The 25,889-nt window shown below is 46.8% G+C and overlaps 2 protein-coding genes across 4 annotated transcripts in view; one reads left to right on the top strand and one right to left on the bottom strand.

Moving 5' to 3' along the window:
* EEF1AKMT3 (EEF1A lysine methyltransferase 3) overlaps nucleotides 1-18,836 on the top strand; it is a 111,786-nt gene extending 92,950 nt beyond the window's left edge. Inside the window, exon 4 of the transcript XR_008328354.1 lies at nucleotides 18,705-18,836. The gene's annotated coding sequence lies outside the window, so the exon portion shown is untranslated. The remainder of the gene's footprint in view (nucleotides 1-18,704) is intronic.
* Nucleotides 1-25,889, bottom strand: part of CTDSP2 (CTD small phosphatase 2) — a 71,968-nt gene that overhangs the window by 20,992 nt on the left and 25,087 nt on the right. The gene's annotated exons all lie outside the window — the stretch shown is intronic.

Below are 25,889 nucleotides of genomic sequence, written 5' to 3'. Positions count from 1 at the left end.
GTCTCTGACTGTGGAGGTGGAGCATGGTCATGGCGGCTCATAGCCATGATTGCTCTGATCAACTCCTGCCCGGAAACCAATGTCCCCACTGTGGAAGGACGTGTGGATCCAGAATTGGCCTCCACAGTGACATACGGACTCATTGTTAAAACCGTGTTTATGGAAGGCAATCTTACTCGGCTATGAGTGATTGCCAGAGAAGAAGAAGAAGAAGCCCTAGATTTGGTAAAGAGGTGAGATTTTTTCAAAAAATTAAAATAAGGTGTTGAAAAAGCACTTCATCAGCAAGTTACGTTGTTGTTCAACTTTTATCTCCCTGGTGGCTTATCCTCCTAGTGGGGCAGCACTAAAACTGCTGGCACATTTTCAAAGCTAAGCAGGGTCCAGCCTGGTTTCAAATTGGATGGGAGACTGATTGTTGAGATTTGTGCATTGCAGGGGGTTGGGCTAGACGACCCTTGAGGTCACTTCCAATTCTACAATTCTATGATTCTATAATAGTAAGATTTCTTAGAAAAGACAAAAGAACACCAAGGCTACCCTGACATTGACAAGATCAAACAATCGCTAAACATCAGTAAAATGTATAGACAGTTTGTGTATTTGTAAGACACCTGCTCACTCAAAGCAAGATAAAGGCGCCTTTCTCTCCAGCCTACTGGGGGCAGTTTGCTGGAAGAAGGGAGCTACCTGCCTGATAACTGCTGTTCTCTCGCACCAAGACTACAGAAAGGATGGCTAGATCATCGCAATGCAGCTACCCAGTCTGCAGATTAGGTGACATAAAGTGGCCAAAAGGATTCATTCTGGTGCTATAATGAAGAGTGACGAGTCTGGCCAGAGCTGCCCTTGGATGTCACCTTCTCTGTTTGCTTCAGGCCATGTTAATTAAGGTTGTAGGAACGCCAGGCTGGGAACAATTTGGAATCATGCATGTAGCAGTGAAGACCTTGGTGCCTTTCCAACAGGTAGCTAGCTCTTCTCAATGTCTAGTTTAGTTCCTGAGACTCTGATCAGCCTCAGCTTGGAGTTCTGCAACCATATAGAGATTTGTGTGTGGTTTTTTTGAATGAGTCAACAGTGTGATGCAGCAGTGAAAAAAGCTAATGCTATTCTAGAAGTATAACAATAATAATTTATTATTTGTACCCTGCCCATCTGGCTGGGTTTCCCCAGCCACTCTGGGCGGCTTCCAACAAAGACTAAAAACAGTGTCCAGATCAAGGGAAGTACTAGTACACTCTATTCTGCCTTGGTCAGACCACACCTGGAATACAGTGCCCAATTCCGGGCACCACAATTTAAGGATGTTGACAAGCTGGAAAGTGTGCAGAGGAGGGCAACCAAGATGATCAAGGAAACCAAGCCTTAGAAGGAAAGGTTGCGGGAGCTGGGTATGCTTATCAAGGAAAAGAGAAGATATGGTAGCCATCTTCAAATACCTAAAGGGCTGTCACACTGAAGATGGAGCAAGCTTCTTTTCTCCTGCTCTGGAGGATAGGACTCAAAGCAATGGATTCAAGTTACAAGAAAGGAGATTCTTCAGGAAGAACTTTCTGGCTGTAAGGGCTGTTCAACCACGGAACAGACTCCCTTGGAAGGTGGTAGAGGTTTTTAAGCCGAGGTTGGATAGTCATCTATCATGGATGCTTTAGCTGAGAATCCTACATTGCAGGGGGGTTGGACTAGATGACTCTCTGGGTCCCTTCCAACTCTACAATTCTATGCTTTCCAGAAAACCATACAGTTGTACCTTGGTTTGCAAACGCCTTGGTACTTGTACATTTTGGTTCCCGAACGCCGCAAACCCGGAAGTGAGTGTTCCAGTTTGCGAATGTATTTTGGAACCTGAACGCCCAACGCGGCTTCCCATTGAGTGCAGGACTCTCCTGAAGCCAATTGGAAGCCGTGCCTTGGTTTTTGAACGTTTTCAGAAGTCGAACAGACTTCCGGAACGGATTACGTTCAAGAACGGCTGTATTTCCCAAATTCTGCATACAAACACACAAACTAGCCCATGAACAGTACCATGATGTACCCTCCCACCAGATCCATCATCCATAAACATGCCTAATCTTCCACGCCCCCTGTATTATTAAAATGCATCCCACAAGTCAGTCGTGTGGGGGCTGCACCTCCTGTAAGTTAGCACGAAAGCATCAGCGTGTAAAAACGAAGAACGAGGGACTCTTGTGTCTGTGATGCTAAGGAGCCACCAGCAGGTGGCACTGCATGCCCACAAACTATACCCACCATTCTACGGTGTTACTACTACTAGGTTTCCCTACCACCAGGAGAGGTCAGGAGGAATGATGAGCTTGATTATATATACATATAGCATATACACACTAACAAGCACACCTCTTGGATTGGGGAGGTGGGGAATTGCCAAGAAACGGGGTGCGCATATTTGACATGCATTTTGGCCACAGCCACTGCAGACAGAACACCCAGATAGGATAAACAACAAAGAGGAGGCAGGAAGCTGTAAGGTCTCCATGGAGAGGAAGCTCGAGAATTTCAAAGGAGCCAGCAAGCAGCCCACCCAGGGAACAGAGTTTCCTCAGCCTTCACAGCAGGCCTTGGCACATGCTACCTTTCTCCCCCCCCCCCACCCAAAAAAGAAAGCATTCACTCCGAAGGAATTTCGCCATCTGTCCACAACGTTACACTACAGCACTTGACTTAAAAAGAGGAAAAACGGGCATTGCTCAAGAGCTTGTTGGGAGGGGATCCTAGATTCAAAGACTGGTAATGGTGGGCAAGCTTTCAGCATTTTAAATAAAATCAAGGCAGTGAGACAAAAACAGTTTGCAGAAGAAGAGTTTGGATTTGATATCCCGCTTTAATCACTACCCGAAGGAGTCTCAAAGCGGCTAACATTCTCCTTTCCCTTCCTCCCCCACAACAAACACTCTGTGAGGTGAGTGGGGCTGAGAGACTTGAAAGAAGTGTGACTGGCCCAAGGTCGCCCAGCAGCTGCATGAGGAGGAGCAGGGAATCGAACCCGGTTCACCAGATTACGAGTCCACTGCTCTTAACCACTAGAGTGCGTTCTAGGGCGTATCGTCAGTTCACCCCAGGCTGGTGGTGAAACCCAAACAGGCCTGGGCTCACAGAACCGTCCCACCGAACATACAACACAAGACAACAAACCAACCTCAGCTAAGCCCATATACCACAGACTGACAACTCTGCAACAACCACCACAGCCAAATGAAGCATATGGAAGTCACTTCGAATTGACGGACTGGTGACCCCCCCTCCTTTTCTCCTCTCCCCTCAAGCCCTTAATATTGCCAGCACCATCACTATCTCCCCTACTCCACCCCTCCATAGAGACCCCCCCAATCCCATCCCCACCCCAATACTCAGAAGACAACAATTCACCCTCTCCACTCCCCCCTCCTCAATCATCCCAACAACCCACAATCTCAGCCCCCCACCCCAAGGACCCTACCGGCAGCACAAAAAGAACCACCACACAAACAAAAATAGACACCCACACACCCGCCAACCTCTCGGTCTTTTCCTTCATCACACAAAGGCAACAAACGAAATCAGTAGGTAAAAGAAAAGGAAAACGAAGAAAGAAACCCATACAAACTAAAACAATACCCCCAAACTCAATAAAACAATCAACAAACAGACTAAATTCTGACACACAACCAGCACAATGGTTGCGCCAGAGCGTGCCAACACCCATATCCCTACCCTAACACCCCAACAAACCAATAATGTTGTTCACAACACTGACAACATTGCTTATAAACCTTATACCCAAACACAGGCGTCACAAAGGCACTTAACACCATTTCATTGACCATTCCCTATTGCAAACGACAGAGAGGACAGCCTGTTCTTAAACAAGGCCCTCCATGCCAGCTGAGACCCAGTACCAACTGGTTGGAAGCAGACAGTCCAAATTTCCCCAAACAAACACCTACATAACTACATATAGGTTACTTTCTGTAATCTACCCGCCCCCATTCTAACCCCCTTCTTCTAATTCTAAATCTAATTCTAACCCCCTTCTTCCCCCACCCATCACACTTTATGCCAATGCAACAAAATAGGTTTGATAGACAATATAAGGTGAGAGAAACAGGACAGCCCAGACGGGTTGGCAGGGTTGTCTACTCCTATAGAGTTGACAAGCAGAATGGCTAGCTTAAAAGCAATTGCACTAAACGTGAGGGGGTGGGGAAACCCTATCAAAAGAAAATGTATCACCTTGGATGTAAACACCATGAAACCACACATTGCCTTCCTACAAGAAATACACAATCCACCCAAAAGAAGCAAACTCCTGAGCGATCTGCGTTTCAGTCAACAATGGGTTGCACCTGGCCCAGGAAAGGCCCGCGGAGTAACCATATTACTCAGTAGAGACCTGAACTTCAAAGCCATGACAGTCCTAAAAGACAAAAGAGGCAGATTCATTTTCGCTAAAGGGACACGAGATGGCAAAACTAAACTGACAATTGGCTCCATATTTGCCCCAAACTCGAAACAACTAGAGTTCATCCAGAAAACACTAAACAAATTCCTCTCCTTCTCCGATAGGGAAGCAATCCTGGGATGTGACCTCACTTAAAAGAAGAGATCTCTATGGCATATGGGGCGAAGAAAACACGGGAGACACCAGCCACACATTCCAGTCTGGGCACTACGGCACAGTGTCCAGATTAGATAGCATTCTGCTCACACAAGGTCTGATTCCCTTGGTTGACTCAACAAAAATAGGTAGCATTAAGATCACAGACCATGCCCAGTAGAAGCTACACTTAAAATAGGAGAAGAAACACAAACTACCCCATTATGGTCTTTCAGTCTCATCCTAACCACAAACAAACTAATTAGAGAAAGTCTCACAAAAATTCTCCAGAAATACTTCAAAACCATGGCTTTAACTAAACGGACCTTTGTTGTCAAGGTGACGTCTCTACTTCTCAAGACACTATCTAGGCCTGTCATTGCCCTTCTCCCAAGAAGCAGGCGTCTTTTAATTTCGTGGCTGCTGTCACCATCTGCAGTGATCATGGAGCCCAAGAAAGTAAAATCTCTCACTGCCTCCATTTCTTCCCCTTCTATTTGCCAGGAGGTGATGGGACCAGTGGCCATGATCTTCGTTTTTTTGATGTGGAGCTTCAGACCATATTTTGCGCTCTCCTCTTTCACCCTCATTAAAAGGTTCTTTAATTCCTCCTCACTTTCTGCCATCAAGGTTGTGTCATCTGCATATCTGAGGTTGTGGAAGAAATATCAACAACCTCAGATGACACAACCTTGAAACAAAGGTCCGTATAGTTAAAGCCATGGTTTCCCCAGTAGTGATGTATGGAAGTGAGAGCTGGACCATAAAGAAGGCTGATCGCCGAAGAATTGATGCTTTTGAATTATGGTGCTGGAGAAGACTCTTGAGAGTCCCATGGACTACAAGAAGAACAAACGCATCCATTCTTAAGGAAATCAGCCCTGAGTGCTCACTGGAAGGACAGATCATGAAGCTGAGGCTCCAGTACTTTGGCCACCTCATGACAAGAGAAGTCTCCCTGGAGAAGACACTGATGCTGGGAAAGATGGAGGGCACAAGGAGAAGGGGGCGACAGAGGACGAGATGGTTGGATAGTGTTTTCGAGGTTACCAGCATGAGTTTGACCAAACTGCGGGAGATAGTGGAGGACAGAGGTGCCTGGCGTGCTCTGGTCCATGGGGTCACGAAGAGTCGGACACGACTAAACGACTAAACAACAACAACAACAACTTCAAAGCATCCTCAAAAATTAGCAAAATAGAAGAAGACATCGCGGCTCTCTCATCACAATACAAACAAACAGGAGCTAAAAGACACCTTAAACAAAAAGGAGGTAACTAGATTCCCTAGAAATCAACCAAACAATGATCAACATTCTATACTCAAAGCAATGCTTCTATGAGTATGAAGGGGGAAACTCCAGACTATTAGCAAACAGGTAGAGGAAAACATCACTCAAAACAAGAATACACTGCATCACCAAAAAAAGACGGCAAAGTAACATTCTCCCCTAAAGATAAACCTCAGAATTTGCGGAATTTTACTCCAACCTATACACTTTCCACAATCCACCCAAGGAGGAAATCAGAAATTTCCTGGCAGGACTGACCGTGCCAACCTTAACTGATGAGGAACAGGAATTCAAGGGCAGCCCTATCACCCTGGAGGAAATAGATACCGTCCTCAAAAATCTGAAACCATACAAAGCCCCAGGCTTTTCGGCAGAATTCTACAAGAAATTCCAAGAACCCCTAATGCCTTACATGACTTGGCTATTTAACAACATCATAAAAGGGGGCCCCATTCCTAAAACCTGGACCGCCTCCAAAATACTCTCTATCCCAAAACCACTCAAAGACAGCCTCAAAGTAGACTCATACTACCCAATCTCATTAATAAACCAAGACTACAAGATATTCACATCAATTTTGGCTAACCACCTAAAATATTTCCTACACAAATTAATAGCCCCAGACCAGATGGGCTTCATCCCTGGTCGCAATATAACAGACCCCATAAGGAAACTACTGAATCTTATCAAACACAGCAAGACAACTAAAACTCCCACTGACAATTGTGTCCCTAGACATTCTCAAAACTTTTGATTGCCTAGAGTGGAAATACCTATTAGCAGTACAAACTAACAAGAAATTTGGTCCCAACTTCTTACAAACCCTCAAACAAATCTACTCCCAAGCCTCAGGAAAATGCAGGACTAACAGTATGGACTCTAATACCATAGCAATCCAAAGAGGCAAGAAGCAAGGATGCCCACTGTCTCCCTTCTTTTTCACCTTGGCTCTGGAACCTCTAGCAACACAAATCCGAGCAGCCACAGACATCAAGCGAGTGGAAATAAAAGGCAGAACCTACAAATTAGGGCTCTTTGCAGATGACCTAATGGTCACAACATCAGACCCCATAAACACAGCAACCACCCTAACCAAGTAACTCAACACATTTGCGATGGTATTGGGCCTACAAGTAAAGACAACAACAAGAATCTGCTGACAGCATAAGAATCAATATGGCTAAAAGGTAAAGGTAAAGGGACTCCTGACCATTAGGTCCAGTCGGGACCGACTCTGGGGTTGCGGCGCTCATCTCGCTTTATTGGCCGAGGGAGCCAGCGTACAGCTTCCGGGTCATGTGGCCAGCATGACTAAGCTGCTTCTGGCGAACCAGAGCAGCGCACGGAAATGCCGTTTACCTTCCCACCAGAGCGGTACCTATTTATCTAGTTGCACTTTGACGTGCTTTCGAACTGCTAGGTTGGCAGGAGCAGGGACCGAGCAACGGGAGCTCATCCCGTTGCAGGGATTCGAACTGCTGACCTTCTGATTGACAAGTCCTAGGCTCTGTGGTTTAACCCACAGCTCCACCCGCATCCCTATGGCTAACCTGACCCAAAAATCCACCCTCTCTCACACAAAAATAAATCTCACTACAGCTAACCAAAGACAACTAACCACACCCTAGGCCACCCCAACCTCTCTCACCACCAAGGAACTATAACAAGCGAATAGAAAGAGAATCCACACAAGTGATGCTGACACAAAGCCCCACACATTCACTAAGCGGAAGAATAGAAGCATTGCCACCCCACCCAACCTTCACCTATTTCCCCCTATTTTCTTCTCAACCTAATACAGTCGTACCTTGGTTGATGAACACCTTGCGACTCGAACTTCTTGGCTCCTGATCGCCACAAACCCGGAAGTGAGTGTTCCGGTTTGCAAACATTCTTTGGAACCCGAACGTCTGACGCGGCTTCCGATTGGCTGCAGGAGCTTCCTGCAGCCAATCAGAAGCCACACCTTGGTTTCCGAATGTTTTGGAAGGCGAATGGACTTCTGGAACAGATTCCTTTCGACTTCCAAGGTACGACTGTACTGCATGCAACAGTAATGTCTCACAAGAAATGAAACTGATCTGTAGAAAACACAACTTGAAAAAAGAGACAAGGCACGTATTTTTGTAAACTAATAAAACTTTAATAAATGTCCCTACACACACAACAGGGGCAGAGCTTGGTAATACGGCACCTGAGCGAACACAAAATTTGGTGCGTCCCCCATCGCAAATATTTCTTGTTTTCACAATAATTCCTTTCGGTACAATTGATTTTTATGGAGCTTCTCAGTAGGTAAAAGGTAAAGGTTACGTTCTGTCAAATTTGATTATCGGGTGTGACGCTTATCTCTGCTTTCAGGCTGAGGGAGCCGGCATTTGTCTGCAGACAGCTTTTTCCAGGTCATGTGGCCAGCGTGACTAAACTGCTTCTGGTGCAACGGGACACCATGATGAGTACCAGAGCGCACAGAAATGCCATTTACCATTTTCAGTAAGGTAAAAGTCCAGTCGTGGCCGACTCTGGGGTTGCGGCGCTCAGCTCGCTTTTTTGGCCAAGGGAGTCAGCATACAGCTTCTGGGTCATGTGGCCAGCATGACTAAGCCGCTTCTGGTGAACCAAAGCAGCGCACGGAAACGCCGTTTCCCTTCCCGCCAGAGCAGTACCTATTGATCTACTTGCACTTTGACGTGCTTTCGAACTGCTAGGTTGGCAGGAGCAGGGACCGAGCAACGGGAGCTCACCCCGTTGTGGGGAGTCGAACCGCCGACCTTCTGATCGTGGTTTAACCCACAGCGCCACCCACATATAAATATATGTATTGCGGGGGAACCTCCTGCACCGCACTAAAGCCAGCTCTGCATACACATCCCCAAAAAGATGATTTCATGATGCTACTTACAAACAAGAAGACTGCTTCTTTGCATTTCATTTCCCTCTGAACTCTCTTCTCTATGTTCCCCATCCCATCTCACTCCACATTATGAATATCTATTTGCCAATTCAGGGTTACACGCCATGATCTGGTGAAAACTCGAACCAGCGGTAGCCAACATGGCAGCCTCCAGATGGTTTTGGACTCTTAGCTCCTATGAACCCAGGGATAAAGGGAGTTGTGGTCCATTAACACCTGGGTGGCTGCAGGTTAGCAACCCTTAGCTTGTGCCATACATAAGAAAACTGTGTGTCTTTAAGGTGCTCTGAGATCAGAAATGGATTGGGTGTGTGCACGAGAGAGCTTTCTGTATTGTCACATCTGTGCTTCGTTCTGCCTGCAATGAAAGCCCCAAGCAAAATACTTTGGTTTGCCTCCTGCAAATAATACTGAACGGCCATGAAAGCAAAAGGACATAAAGGAGCTTATAAGCAGCTCACACACACTGTGTTACATCAACAGGGTCCAGCGCCTATTGACACTCGTAAATCTGAAAGGCAAGGGAGACAGGACAGGTTCCCTGTTCTGCCACGGACTCCTCTGTGTGTCAGAACCGGCTGAGTTGCATGAATAGGAGTTTCACAGAAAAATGACCAAAAGAATATGAACTCCTTATCCTCTAGGACAGCGGTAGGCAACCTTAAGGCCTGGGGGCCGGATGTGGCTCAGTCGCCTTCTCAATCCGGCCCGCAGATGGTCTGGGAATCAGCATGTTTTTACATGAGGAGAATGTGTGCTTTGATTTAAAATGCATCTCTGGGTTATTTGTGGGGCATAGGAATTCGTTCATTTTTATTTCAAAATATAGTCCGGCCCACCACATGGTCTGAGGGACGGTGGACCGGCCCCCGGCTGGAAAAGGTTGCTGACCCCTGAGCTAGGAGGAGGCCCCGAGGGTGTGTGCATGGGTGCTGTGAGAGGAAGATCATCTCACTCCCTGTTTCTGCTCTGCTTTCTCCTTCCTTTCTTAAAACAGGGAATTCCACGCAGGTGAGTGGGCGGGCTAACAATACATCAAGGAAGCGTCTCTGTCTCAGGAGCTGTGGGCATGGCAGGGCGTGCATGGCAGGGCAATGCCGTGTTTCTGTTTACAGGAATGGGCAAGGGTGGTGCAGGATGGCAGCAAGAACCATGCAGGTGCAAAAGCAGCAGCACCAGATTGGCTCCGCCGACGCACTCACACAGCCCCAACCTCTTTGCCCTCCACTTTCCGCAGCACCCCAACAGAAGGGTGGTGGCGCAACACTGCCCCACCAGTCCACTTGGTTTCCATGCTAACTATGGAGTAAGGAAAACCCCTTCCTCTGTGACCAGTTTGGAAACTGGCACGCCAGTGGAGGAGGAACGGAGAGCTGTGCTCCATCCCAGCCAACCCTACTTGACAGAAGGCACGGTTGTTGTTTTTTCTAGTTCTGCACTTCCACGCTGGTTGTGGAGCAGGGGCAAATTCTGCAGACTAAACTTCTATGCACTCATTTACTATTAATGGGTCACCCCCACATTATAGGAATTTATTAGATGCCTTTGTCATAAGCCTTACAGCCTTTCTGGTGCTAAATATTGGGGTCAGAAAACAAGAGAGTTTATTTAACAAAGTTTGCATACTGCTTAACTGTAAATAAAACCCCTAAGCAGTTTATGAAGAGTAACCATGGTTTACCTGCAAACCATGGTTTATAAACTATGCCAAAACGTTATTCCTCTTAGCAATCAACTGTTTTCAGAAAAGGCGCCATCTACTTGCCCACCCAACACAAATAGAATCTAATAATATATTTCACATTCGTATCATGTTGTTTTTTAAAGAAGTGCTTTCACACACATTCTCAAAAGAATTATTCCAACTACCTTGTAAGGTAAGCCAGTACGAATATCCCCAGTTTGCAGTTCCAAAGCTAAAGGGGAAAAAATCAGCTTGCCAAACAGCTACCTACCAAATTAAGGGAAGGAATTCGATTTAAACCGTGGGTCCTGCTCAACCGTTGCCAGAGCCCTGTCACATTCCAGAATGATGGAGAAATGCAATAGGTGGAGCCAAGCAAGCAAAAGTATAGAAGCTTCCCAAAGCATTTTGAAATAGATTCTTCTGCAGGAAACAGTACAGCAGCTTCAAAAGGAACACAAATTTGCATTCTCTTCCAGCACTCCATTTGAGTGAAACTTGGAAGCCGAGTCCTTCCTGAAATGGAGTGGGGAAAAGGAATGCGAAAACACTGGCTTTGCCAGTTGCATTTCTCTGTGCTATTGCTATGCCCCTCCCTGCATTTGCTTGCAGTGTAACAGAAACAAATCCATCTGAAAGGGGCCTAAAATTCTGCACTAGAAATCATGAATTCAGCAGTGGGGATAGTTTGCAGTGTTTTTTTTTTTTTTGAAAAAAAAATTGAATTATGTCCCTACTCTTCCCCGCTCCCACCCAACCCAGCTCCCTGGGTAGATCTGCAGAAATTGGGATTATTCTTTTCCCTAATTATCTGCTGCTCAGGAATTGAGATTTGCAAACCATTAACAAGCAGCATTAAGGAACAAGGGGCTGCAATGCAGAAAGAAGCCCCCCCCCCCCCCGCCCCCGGCCAGGCCCTAATGGCTGCATCCTGGCTGCACAATGCAGCTCCTGGGCCAATCCCAGGGCACCAATTTGCCTCTGCCGGATGAGCTTTGGAGTGTGTGCCCACACACGGACAGGTTTTGTCAGAACAAATCATCCGTGTAAACTTGACGGCAATTCTTTAAGCTGGGTCTATCCAGGAAAGCAAGCTGCTACTCACAGGGGACCTGCCTTTCGAGCGAGTTCTGGGGATGGCCTGTTCCAGTGAAATACTTCCGTGTGCATTCATCCGCACGAAGCATCCTACCAAGTGCTCTCGCATGGAGGGAAGATGCCGACCTGGAAAGGATCCCAAGCCTCTAGCAGGTAACAGCCTCAGCAGCATGGCAGCGAAGAGACAGAGCTGTGAATCAGCAAGCCCATGTACTTTAAGCCTCACCTCTGCCATGAACAAAACAAAATAAAAAGAATTCCTTCCAGTAGCACCTTAAAGGTAAAGTTACTCCTGACCGTTAGGTCCAGTAGCGGACGACTCTGGGGTTGCACGTTCATCTCGCTCTATAGGCCGAGGGAGCTGGTGTTCGTCCGCAGACAGTTTTTGCGGGTCGTGGCGAACAAGAGCAGCGCACAGAAACGCTGTCTACCTTCCCACCGAAGCGGTACCAATTTATCTACTTGCACTTTGTGCTTTTGAACTGCTAGGTTGGCAGGAGCAGGGACCGAGCAACAGGAGCACACCCCGTCGCGGGGATTCGAACCGCCAACCTTCCAATCAGCAAGCCCTAGGCTCTGTGGTTTAGACCACAGTGCCACCCGTGTCCCACCCGCATGCACACTTTACGAAAGCTCATACCAATAACAAAATTAGTTGGTCTCTAAGGTGCTACTGGAAGGAATTTTTTTGTTTTGTTTCGACTACAGCAGACCAACACGGCTACCTGCCTGTAACTAACTCTGCCATGAACGCAGATTTATACTCACAGAGGTAGAACAGACCAAACCACTTCAGGTCATTTGTAGGTCAGAGGTTGTCAACACGGTGTCCGTGGGCACACATGTGCCCGCAGAGGTCTTCCTTGATGCTCCAAAGTGCCCCTCTTCCATAGAAATTAGGCTTGGAAGAAAATTTCTACTGGAGATAGTATACGCTTCAGTGTGTATTTGGTTGAAGGGTGTTTGTGGGGTGGGGTGGGGAGTCCACAACTGTTTCTCCAATGTGCCCCTGGGTCTAAACAAGTTGGCAACCTCTGAGACAGATGGTCACAGTTTTGATTGTTTCCCCAGCATTAAATAACTCCATGCAAATAGAAAACAACACGGTAGGCATGAAAGGACTGAGCTTGCAGTTCTCTCCCTGGTTTGCTAGTTTTCTGCCAGCAGGGAGGTGGGTGTTTAATGTGGAAACACAGCCCAGAGTGGTTTTTCCCCCACTTGCAGTCTGAACATGGGACAGGCCATTCTGCATCTTGGCATTACTCCATCCCCACCTAATTCTGCTACATTGATCAACCCAGCCTTAAATCGGTGTCCTTAGGCAAATCATGTAATCAGCCTCTTTTCTAGTCTGACATAGGTGAAATGCTTTGGGGGCTCTGAAGGGCTAGCTCAGCTGTGGGGAAGCTGAAACCCTCCAAATTGTTAAGTTGTGGGTGAACATATCAGACGACACAGCGATTCTTCAAACAGCTCTTGTTTATTCACAGGCCAGAACTGAACTGAACTGAAGGGTTCAGCCAGCCTGCTTATATAGAGCTCCACTAGAATGCAACAGTAACCATTTTCTGTAACTATCCAATCACTGAACGTCACTTTCAATCCCTTATTTGCATATGTGGACCTGAATGAAAACTATCTACAGTACCCCCCTGCTGGCCCAGGGTGAGAACTTCAGTACATAACACAAATGTTGCTGAACTAGAACTCCCATCAGCCCCAGGAAGTATGCTCAATGGCCAGGGATGATGGCTGTTGCATTCAGCAGCAAGAGAATAGCCACAGATTCACACACCTGGACAAATGCTTTCTTCCTCAGCATGGTGAGCATTCAATGTTTTAGACGATAGTTCCCATCATTCCTGACCATTGGGCAGGCAGGCTGGGGCTGATGGGAACCATAGTTCAAAAGAATAGGGAAGCGGCAGGTTGGCAAAACCTGTGCTATGTGTATAATAATATTAACACATCATTTTCCCAGTTTCTTCTCTACCATAACGAGCACTAGAAACTTGCCCTCTCTTCAAAAAATTAAAGCTGAGATTTGAGAAGGCAACAACGAACTGGAAAGTCAATGACTGAGCTGGCTCAATATTGTGAACTCTGACTGGCAACAGATATTCAAGATCTCAGAAGGAAAGTTACGCTGGTCCTCAAATTCCCTAACTGGAGATGCCAAAATGGTGCATTATAATGTTGCACAAGGCTCCTTACTGCTGAGTTTGGAAAATCCTCCCCAACCATAATCTTACTCTTATGCTCTTAAAACCAGGATATTGCAGGCAGCTGGACTACACGATCCTCAGGGTCTCTCCCAACTCTTTGATTCCCTGCCTTTGCCCCAGCTTTACAGTGCCATTGTGCAACATCGAGGCACGTAGGTACACACACAAACACGAAAGTGGTGGCGGCAACTGGACCTTATGCCGGCCATTTAAGGACAAGGGCTGTCCCTCCAGCTCTGGGTTTCGTTAATGACAAACTTTTAGTTTGCTCCATTGAGAATCCAAAGATCCTTGCGTTGGGGAGAAGGGGCCTGGGGGCAGCAGAAAGAGGAGAGATGAGACGTGAGATTGGGGGGTGGGAGGTGTCTGTAGAAACAAAAGCCTAGAGTGTGATGAGGAAGAGGAAAAGACAGTAGGTAGAACCATGACCCACCTATTGGTCAGTTATCACTGGCCTAGCAAATACCTGCTAGTTGCTTGAGATGTTTGCAAAGAACTGAAATGAACTTTGCTCTGATTCCTGATCATTTAGTTCAGAGATGGGGGGGGAATGGGGGGGTGCAGATCCACACACACACACCCCACACACAGAATCAACACCAAATGGCGAAGCTGATTTTGTGGCACCCAAGATCTGCAGTGCCATCTTAAGCGCATCCTGATCCTGAATCTATGGAGATGGCAGTGTCGGGTTCTCAGGATGGCTTGGGTGACACATGGCCCCCTAGGACAGGGAAGGAAAGATGTAATCTAGCTGCTCAATTATTCCTTTTTCCGCATTTTGTGTCCCTGTGTTTTTGCTGCTGTCATCTTGTCCATCTGTAATTATATTTCTTGTAACCAATGGGTAACCAGTGGGGGTGACTTTTTAAAAAAAAAAATTAAAAAATGTTTTAATTTTTAAAAAAATATTTTTAAAATGTTTAGTGATACTCCATTAGCATTTTGTAATGCTATGTGTGAAATTGGATTCCTCTTATTGCTTTTAGATATCACTTGAACTGCTACAGGGAAGAAATGTGATTTTCCTTGAGGCTGCATTTTAATGTTGTATTTTAATCTTGTTTTTAAGTTGTATTTTAAGCAATTGTTTTTATACCTGGTGTTAGCCGCCCTGAGCCCGGTCTTGGCTGGGGAGGGTGGGGTATAAATAATAATAATAATAATAATAATAATAATAATAATAATATGCTTTGTCATTTCTGTGGGTTGTTAACTGCCTTGGGTACAGTAACTGGGGAGGTGGGAGGGTCACAGCTGAGTGCCAGGGCAGCTACTTGCATGCAGGTGGTTCCAGGTATATTCCAGGTAGGATTGGGGGGTGACCCTACCTGAAGCAGTGGAGAGCTGTTGCCACTCAATTACTAAGCTGCAAAGACAAATGGACCGACTCGATATAAAAGCAGTTTCCTGACATCCCAATTTAGAAAGGTGGCACACAAATTGAAAACAGAACAAATTGAAAAGGAGGCAAGGCTATATCGGGCTTTGCTGAAACCAACTTTCCCCTTCTTCCCACCCCCATAAACATCATTTCACTTCATTTTCCTTGCCTTCAGTAATCTTTCTCCCTAGAGTTTAAAAGAAAAGGTCGCAGCGGTCTATTTCGCAACAGCAGCTGGAAGTACCGAAGGAATGCCTTCACTTCCTTCTCCTCCTCATCTCCTCCACCTCCCTGCTCCTTGCCTTCGCATCTCCCGCCAGCTGCCAGGAACAGCTGAGAGACATCTGCTGGAGATATCATAGCTAGCGGGCAAGCAGGAATCTCCAAGCCAAGCCGAAGCTGAAGGCTAGAGAGCCCAGACAGGCTGGCCCCATTCAGAGCCCCAACCACTTTGCTTGAGGCAGGCCCTTGCAGCCTGGAGGGGGGCAGCGGCCAAGATCCTCGGCTCATTAGAGCAGAATGGGACCTAACACTCAGCATGCCAGCAGGAGGATTAATAGCAACATGCTATTTGTCACCAGCAATTCAGGCAAAGCTATCCAGCTGCTCTCTCCACTCCCAGCCAGGTAACTGGGGTCATGCGTACTTCGTTGCAAAGGTTACCGGAATTCCAAAACCTGTACAGATCAAGGGCATTTGCACATGTGCCATTTCTTTGCAGAATTTCCACCTGGCTATGCCTGTTACAGATTCTCTGGAGACAGAGACAGAGTGGTTAGAGCATCAGACTAGGGAGAAGTAGTAATGGCCACCAACTTGTTGTTGCTGTTTAGTTGTTTAGTCGTGTCCGACTCTTCGTGACCCCCTGGACCAGAGCACGCCAGGCACTCCTGTCTTCCACTGCCTCCCGCAGTTTGGTCAAACTCATGCTGGTAGCTTCCAGAACACTGTCCAACCATCTCGTCCTCTGTCGTCCCCTTCTCCTTGTGCCCTTAATCTTTCCCAACATCAGGGTCTTTTCCAGGGAGTCTTCTCCTGAGGCGGCCAAAGTCTTGGAGCCTCAGCTTCAGGATCTGTCCTTCCAGTGAGCACTCAGGGCTGATTTCCTTCAGAATGGATCGGTTTGAACTTCTTGCAGTCCACGGGACTCTCAAGAGTCTCGTCCAGCACCAGAATTCAAAAGCATCAATTCTTCGGCAATCAGCCTTCTTTATGGTCCAGCTTTCGGCCACCAACTTACATGACTTTAAAGGAACAAGTCATGAAGGCTAAGGCTATCAGCAGCTAATAGCCACAATGGCTATGGTTCTACCTTCACTGAACACATCAGAATTAATTGGTGAGGAAATACATAAGAGTGACGTAAACATGTTTATGTATGCCACAACAGCTGCAAGGACACTTCTGGCTCAGAAATGGAAGCAGCAGGAACTCCCAACACTGGAAGATTGGCAGGTGAAGATGATGGCGTACGTAGAGATGGCCAAGTTGATGGGGAGGATCCGGAATCAGAGTGACGAACTGTTTCAAAAGGACTGGAACAAATTTATATTTTATATGGGAGAAAATTGTAAACATCTGAAAACGTTTGTAGGCTTGAATTGAAATGTTTTGTAATGTAAATATAAGGAACTGATTTACCGATAATAAGGTGAAATATTATAATTTGACAAAGGGTAAGTGCCGTATTTTTCGCTCTATAACACGCACCCGACCATAACACGCACGTAGTTTTTAGAGGAGGAAAATCCGTAGGCATGCCACCCATAGGCATTCGCTCCATAACACGCACAGACATTTCCCCTTACTTTCTAGGAGGAAAAAAGTGAGTGTTATGGTGCAAAAAATACGGTAAGTGCTTATAGAAATGCGAAGAATATGGAAAGTTATGTGGAAGTCAGAAAGAGGGAGGGAAGGAGGTCAATGCTCTTACAGAGTAATATATTAAGTCATAGAATTATGTAACAAAATGTGAAGATGATTTAAGTGGAAAACTCAATAAAAATTATTAATTTTTTTTAAGGAATGCCAGTTTTTTGGGAATCACAAGTGGAGAGGTTGCTGTTGTGCTCAGTTTGGCCGCTGTGAGAACAGGATACTGGACTAAATGGGTCCAGCAGGAAACCCTGGTTCAAATCTCCACTCATCCACAAAGCTCACTGGGGGACCTTGCCCTAATCACCACCTCTAACAACAGCGTTGTTGTGAAGACAAAGCAGGTGGTTGTAAGAGGGGAGGTAGATTGTCACGTAGCTTCATAACCGGGGTTCCCTGCGGATGCTGCTGGACTGCAACTCGCATCTTTCCCTGACCATCTGCTGTGTGGACTGGGACTGGTGGGAGTTTGCAGTCCAACATCTGAGACACCTTGTTGGGGAAGGGAGAGGTACACTGGAACCTGGTCTCATGTTGTTGTTTAGTTGTTTAGTCGTGTCCGACTCTTCGTGACCCCATGGACCAGAGCATGCCAGGCACTCCTGTTTTCCACTGCCTCCCGCAGTTTGGTCAGACTCATGCTGGTAGCTTCGAGAACACTATCCAACCATCTCATCCTCTGTCGCCCCCTTCTCCTTGTGCCCTCCATCTTTCCCAACATCAGGGTCTTTTCCAGGGAGTCTTCTCTTCTCATGAGGTGGCCAAAGTATTGGAGCCTCAGCTTCAGGATCTGTCCTTCCAGTGAGCACTCAGGGCTGATTTCCTTCAGAATGGAGAGGTTTGATCTTCTTGCAGTCCATGGGACTCTCAATAGTCTCCTCCAGCCCCATAATTCAAAAGCATCAATTCTTTGGCGATCAACCTTCTTTATGGTCCAGCTCTCACTTCCATACATCAGTACTGGGAAAAACATAGCTTTAACTATACGGACCTTTGTCGGCGAGGTGATGTCTCTGCTTTTTAAGATGCTGTCTAGGTTTGTCATCGCTTTTCTCCCAAGAAGCAGGCGTCTTTTAATTTCGTGGCTGCTGCCACCATCTGCAGTGATCATGGAGCCCAAGAAGGGAAAATCTCTCACTGCCTCCATAGATTTCACAAGGGCTAAGGGCGATTCATCTGTAAAAGCTAGAAACTTTGTGTTTTATAAAAAGCTAGATTCCTTGCCCAGCGCTGGGCATCCTTTCTATGCTTTCTTTAACACTTGCACAGAACTTGTAGTAGATACATAGCCTCTGCTTCTAGTGCTTTTGGTGGAATCAAAGGCTTTGTAGTCTTTCTGGTTGGCCGTTTCATTATAAGTCTTTGGGGTGGATGGGGTCCTTCCTAGGACTCCTTCCTAGGCAGTTGCCTGAAGTCAAGGGGAGAACAACAAACCTCTCTCTAGAAGGAACAGACAGTTACCGGGGAGACACAGTCTCCTTGACGGCTCCCAAGTTTCCATCTCCACTGACTCAGGAAAAGCACAGCGCCATATCCCTATCCTGTCAAGAAAGGATGTCATGTGTTTCTCCTTTGTAGTTAATGTTAATACAGTGGTACCTCGGGTTACAGACGCTTCAGGTTACAGACGCTTCAGGTTACAGACTCCGCTAACCCAGAAATAGTACCTCAGGTTAAGAACTTTGCTTCAGGATGAGAACAGAAATCACGCGGCGGCAGCGGGAGGCCCCATTAGCTAAAGTGGTGCTTCAGGTTAAGAACAGTTTCAGGTTAAGAACAGACCTCTGGAACGAATTAAGTTCTTAACCAGAGGTACCACTGTAGTGACATTAGATCAGAGATGAGCATCCTGGGCTGCCTCATTGCCTTCATGATACAGTTCACATCAGCCTCGACCTCCAAACTCAATGAATGGCTCTGGACTATGGGAGTTCTAATTCAGCAAACACCTAGATTAAATACATCAGGATAGTTGTGGTTTGCCAGTTTTTGCTACCCCAAGATCCCAAAACTGCACTACAGGTTACTTGTGCATCAACAGTTCCATTCCCCCAAGTAGCAGTATTAGAAACTCAGTATTTAAGCTATCTCCAAATGGTACCTTAAATCTAGGTCACGGTCACCACAATGAAATATCTAGGTGCTTTTTTTTGCAACAGCATTTATTGTTATTATTATTATTCATTTCATTTCTAGGCCACTTTATACAGTGGTATCTCGGGTTAAGTACTTAATTCATTCCAGAGGTCTGTTCTTAATCTGAAACTGTTCTTAACCTGAAGCACCACTTTAGCTAATGGAGCCTCCTGCTGCCACTGCGCCGCTGGAGCACGATTTCTGTTCTCATCCTAAAGCAAAGTTCTTAACCTGAAGCACTATTTCTGGGTTAGCGGAGTCTGTAACCTGAAGTGTATGTAACCTGAAGCGTATGTAACCCGAGGTACCACTGTATTTTAAAGAAAAAAAATCTCAAAGCTGTTTAAATGTAAAGGGACCCCTGACCATTAGGTTCAGTTGTGACCCACTCTGGGGTTGAGGCACTCATCTCGCTTTATTGGCCGAGGGAGCCGGCTCAGCTTCTGGGTCATGTGGCCAGCAAGACTAAGCCGCTTCTGGCAAACCAGAGCAGCACACAGAAACGCCGTTTAGCTTCCCGCCGGAGCGGTACCTATTTATCTACTTGCACTTGACGTGCTTTCAAACTGCTAGGTTGGCAGAAGCAGGGACTGAGCAACGGGAGCTCACCCCGTCGCGGGGATCTGAACCGCCGACCTTCTGATCGGCAAGTCCTAGGCTCTGTGGTTTAACCCATAGCGCCACCAGTGTCCCCAAAGCTGTTTACAACACATTAAAACCTCAAATAAAACAACCCAGAATAAAACAAATTCAAGCTTCAAGGAAAATATATCAGATCCTTATCTAAGTGACATTTTGCTTTCCCCATATTTATTTAGCTACTTAATTTATATAGTTGCACCATAGCAGAAGCACTCTTAAGAAGACAGTGTGGTGTAGTGGTTAGAGTTGGACTAGGACCTGGGAGATCAGGGTTCAAATCCCCACTCTGTCCTGAAGCTCACTGGGTGACCTTGGGCCAGTCACATCCTCCTAACCTACCCCACAGGGTCCTTGTAGGGATTAACTGAGGAGGGGGTGAACCATGTCATCCTTGGAGAAAAAGATGGGATATACCGTATTTTTCGCTCTATAACACGCACCCGACCATAACACGCACGTAGTTTTTAGAGGAGGAAAATCCGTAGGCATGCCACCCGTAGGCATTCCCTCCATAACACGCACAGACATTTCCCCTTACTTTCTAGGAGGAAAAAAGTGAGTGTTATGGTGCAAAAAATACGGTAAATGCAATAAATAAACTCTTCTGGGGACCTGCTTATGAAAGCTGGAAGGGCCAGCCAGAAGGAGAAGTCATTTGACAACCTGGTGCCCAGTGATCTCCACGTGGTCGCAACTGGACCCGCACCAGTCGCAAAATAGGCAACACTGCCACAAATCGCACAACCACTTGCACCGTGTGGGTATCCTGGCCACATGCAGTTCCCTACATGAGCATAGGTACTTGTGTTCTGCATACAAGCACGTGCAACATGCTGTTATTGCAAGGAGACAGTGACCCCAGTCAGGACAGGGCTAAAAGCATGGACTTGCTTCACGATCCACACAGATTATGCCCTACGCACACATGACACAGCAACAAAGGCTACTGTGAGCCTTCCGTCTACCTACACACCCTTTGCTGAGTTTTATTTCCAAGCCATTAATAGGAGCACCAGTGTTTAGGATGTTATAAGTGCCTGGTATATTCCTGCAGCTGCATTCTACACCTCAATCACTAGCGCAACCGTTTGTTGCAAGGGCACTGCATTGCACGGCATGACCTCCATGCTCAAGACGCGCACACAGCTGGGGAACGTATTTGCATGGGTGTTTACTGCATCAGAGGCACTGACTCGCACCCAAGACTGAGGGGGTGCAGTGCATGTGTGAGAGATTGCACTGGCCACCAAACAAATGGCTGGCTTCCTCATAATCCTAAATCAATGTTTGTTTAACACACCACAGGTTCTCCCACAGGTGATCAAAGAAACCACAATTTGTTTCTCTAATGTTTGGCTCGCTCCCCAGCTGTTCTTACCTCATGCCTTTGTGGTTTGATGAGCATTTGAAGTGGTCAAACAAACCATGGCTAAGAAAGGGTTCTGGGTTCAGACATGACACCAAGCTGCAACGGAAACAAACCAAAGTTTGTGCGCCAACAACAAACCATAACTTCATACATAACACTGGTCCTGTGAGATTTGCATTGGCTCCCAGTAAGTTACTGAGCACAATTCAAAGTGTTGGTGCTGACCTTTAAAGCCCTAAATGGCCTCGGTCCAGTATACCTGAAGGAGCGTCTCCTCACCCATCGTTCAGCCCGGACACTGAGATCCAGTGCCGAGGGCCTTCTGGCTGTTCCCTCATTGCGAGAAGTGAGGTTACAGGGAACCAGGCAGAGGGCCTTCTCGGTAGTGGCACCCGCCCTGTGGAACACCCTCCCTTCAGATGTCAAGGAAATAAGCAGCTATCTTATCTTTAAAAGACGTCTAAAGGCAGCCCTGTTTAGCAAAGTTTTTAATATTTAATGCTGTATTGTTTTTAACACTCGATTGGTAGCCGCCCAGAGTGGCTGGGGAGACTCAGCCAGATGGGCGGGGTATAAATAATAGATGATGATGATCATCATCATCATCATCATCATCCTCATACCATGGTAAGCTTACCATGGTAAGCAAGCCATAGTTAAGTTTGTGGGGCAGGATTCACATAGTACTCAACCATAGTTTAAGAAGCAGGCCTTTGAGTCAGGCGGCTTTTCTGCTGCTTCCAGATAACTAAGAGAACAGGGGAGCACAGGTGATCAGGAAAGCTGGGTATTTACAAAGGAAATTTAACAACCACAGACCCTCCCAGTGTCCCTGTTTTCCAGGGACAGTCCTGGATTTACAGAAGCAGTCCTGGTTTCTGATTTGGTCCCAGAACGTCCTGCTTTTCCTCAGGATGTCCCTATTTTCATTAGAGAAATGTTGGAGGGTATGCACTCAACCTCTATTCCTGGAGAACTGTGGGATGTGTAGTTCTGTGATGGGAACAGAGGTCTCTTAAGAACTCTCAGCAGCCTTAAACTACAGTTCCCAGGATTCTTTTGGTTTGCATGAAGTGACATGATGATGTTTCAAATGCTAACTGCAGATGCCTGCATAGTGCATAAATTTAACAGCAAGAGAACCATTCTTTGGGGGAAACCTACGTTATGCAACACACATATACACGGAGGGGGGAGGCGTGTCTTACAAGGTGGTCCAATTCTACTTTCGCAGGCAGAGGTTTGTTCACAAAAGCCAGTTCACAGCAGAGGCTGCTCAAAGCGTATCAAGAACCTGCTCCTGCGATTCTGAATTTGCATTGCTGGGAAGCCAAGCAGGACAAAGGGACTCCGTACGGCAGCTGGGGGGTAGGGGGGGAGAGTGGGGTGCTCAACTCAATTAGTGAATGCCCAGCAAGCAACTCGCTCAAGAAAAGACGGCAGTTGCTACATGGAGACAGGGTGGTCATAAATTGTGTTGAAGTTCTGCTTCGGGGCAAGCAATCTGTTCAACACTGGTAGCCGCCTTGCAAACTCAGTAAAAGGGTTGAAGGGCCAAACTTAAGTGTTTTCACTTGTACGTAATTAACATATTTTAATGAACTTGGAAGATGACCAAGCCTTTGATGGCCGGCATATTGTCCTTTAAAAAAAAGGCTCCTCTCGCTTTCAAATTATTACTGTACTGGCCAATGTGGGGCTCAGGAAATCCCATCTTGCACAGGGGAGGGGGGGAGAATTTTGAGGATTGGCAGAATTTGCAGGATCTGTTTTTGAGACAGAAGCTTCTAGATGAAGAGGCTTCCCCTCCAGTTTTCCGCCACCACAGACACCCTGTAGCAGAGCAACACGACATAATACTGGTGGTGGTTGGTGCTCTTTGGGGTTGGTAGGGCAGAAAGGAAATGGACCAACGATAGGGGAGTCAGAGCCAATCACAGCCAGAGCCAGTGGTAATCTCCTCCAAGTATCCTGATTTTCCAGGAACAGTCCTGGAATTACAGAAGCCATCCCAGTTTCTGATTTGATCCCGGAATGTCCCGCTTTCCCTTTTTCCTCTCCTCCACGTCTCGGAGAACAATTAAAAGTGGTGTGCATGGAGGTGCACAAACAGAGTCCTGTTTATCCTAAAACAAAAATCCCGGCACCAAATGAAGGAAATAGTGAAGTTGGCATACGAAGCCCTTCCTATAATTTTGAAGGAAAGTGTCACCAATCCACTTAAAATTCTTCCATTGCAAGCATTTCTTAGAAAATGCGGGGCCTGTTTCTTCCTTTATTGTAAATGGAGCCTTACACTGTCTGCTCAAAAGTAAGCCCCACTGTATTCTATGGAGCTTACTCCTAGGTTACTGGGTAAAAGACTGGGCAGCCTTATATTGCAATCTGAAGCATTTTTACTCTACTGAGTTCAATAGGATTTACTTTCTGGTATATGTTTCCTCAGGGATGCGGGTGGCGCTGTGGGTTAAACCACAGAGCCTAGGAGTTGCCGATCAGAAGGTCAGTGGTTCGAATCCCCGCGACGGGGTGAGCTCCTGTTGCTCGGTCCCAGCTCCTGCCAACCTAGCAGTTAGAAAGCACATAAAAGTGCAAGTAGATAAATAGGTACCACTCTGGCGGGAAGGTAAACAGCGTTTCCATGCGCTGCTCTGGTTCACCAGAAGCGGCTTAGTCATGCTGGCCACATGACCCGGAAGCTGTACGCCAGCTCCCTCGGCCAATAAAGCGAGATGAGCGCCGCAACCCCAGATTTGGCCACGACTGGACCTAATGGTCAGGGGTCCCTTTACCTTTACCTTTTATATGTTTCCTCTGACCACTCATTGTCGTTCTACCACCAATAATTCCCTGGCTCTGAGCTTCCTTCCCGTGGCGGTTCCTTTCGGGGTTTCCCGGCTTCCCACCACTCCTCTGCAGCCAACCAGTCCACAACAATGGTGGTCGTGGCTGTCATCTTCCTCCCCTCGGTTTTGTCCTTGGAAAACTCGGCAGGGAGCTAGACGTAGACAGAACCAGAACTTGCTGACTCTTCCTGTCATTGACTCTGCCGACTGTTGGCCTCTTTGCTTTCTGCCCTACCAGTCCCAATGGGCACTAGCTGCCACTAGCCAGGAGGGCTACCATCTGGAGAAGACACCTGAGAGAGAGTGAAAGCAGGCTGTCAGCAGTTTGTGCTCAGAGCTCCTCGGCAAACCCTGCAACGACTCTCTGCAAAACCTGCTCGGTCTGTTTGACTGTGCAGGCTGGCATGATCCTGCCATGCCAACCTTAACCTGGTGTGCTCCCTGGCATCAAGTCACGTGTGGTGCCAAGCCCCAAACCAGATTTTCCCCATGCTGGTTTCCCCTCAGATTGTACAGATAGGAAATCACAGTCATTGCCTAGTCCTAGAGCAGGGATGGCCAACAGGTAGATAGTGATCCACTGGTAGATTGTGAGGGCTCTGTGGTAGATCGCTCCCCCCCCCCAAATAAAGCTCAACGGCTTTGGTAGATCACTGCCAGTTTTTTTATAATGGGAGTAGATGTCAATGTCTTGAAAGTTGGACATGCCTGTCCTAAAGGAATGTAGAAAAGCTCCCTTATACTGAGTGTGTGTATAAATGCCAATGAAAAGCATGACATAGAATTGTAGAATTGCAGAGTTGGAAGGGGCCAGAAGGGCCAGGTGGTATGAATAGCCTGTCTATGACCTGTGATTTTGCATTCATACATGCAAATCACAGTTTCCATCAAGTAATGAGAGCATGCATGTCTGAACCAGCCCTGAAAACTGATTTATGGGTGTACTCTCTCACTCTGGGATCACACACCAGAAGCCACATTCCAAGTCAAATTTAGCATGCAGAAAGCAGCACGTCCTCAGATAGAAGATCATTTAAAATATTTTTATACCACCTTTAAAAGGTTTTTGAAGTCTCAAGGCAACTTGCAATATAAAAACACGAAACACTGCCACACTATAAAATAAGACAGGATTACGATCACGTGCCAAATAAAAATCAGGAACTGTAAAACCCATGAATGATATTTGAACACAGAGCCCGGATCTGTTTAGAGCAGACCTGCCGGAGAGAGGGATTCACACAGTAGACTAGCTTGATCCCTTTTCCATCATCACTGTTGTGGTTTTCTGAGCGGTATGTCAATAGCGGGTCATCCCAAGGCCAGCCTCACTTTTAAATCTCAACCGTTCGTATCTCCCAGCTGCTCTCCCTGCTGCCGGCAGTGCCAATGTTGTGATGCAGACTCAGCCCCAGCCTAGAGGAAACGGGTATCATTTTAATCTTGAAACTGGTTGTCAATCCTGCATAACGACAATGTGCGGGCATCAGTTCTCATGTGTTCTTTGCCCAGGACATGTGGGTCAGGTGAGCGTGAGCAGACCAGGCAAGCCAGAAGTGTTTTCGCAGCCCTCGCCCGTAGTATAAACAAGTGCAGGCCTGTCTGCCGAGGGGTGAGGCTGCAGCGCAGAGGAAAAGCACGTGCTTGGTACGTACAATGTGCCAAATGCAATCCTGACCTCTTTTTTAAAAGATATTGGGTAGCAAAGTTGGGAAAAACCTGTGCCTAGTCAGAGTAGCAAACTATGGCAAGTTCTTAAAGAAATGGGAGTGCCTGATCACCTCATCGGTCTCCTGAGAAATCTCTGTGTGGGACAAGAAGCTACAGT

This window comes from Podarcis raffonei, chromosome 2, assembly GCF_027172205.1.
Source record: "Podarcis raffonei isolate rPodRaf1 chromosome 2, rPodRaf1.pri, whole genome shotgun sequence".
Lineage (NCBI taxonomy): Eukaryota > Metazoa > Chordata > Lepidosauria > Squamata > Lacertidae > Podarcis > Podarcis raffonei.
This window is presented reverse-complemented; position numbering and strand designations above follow the sequence as displayed.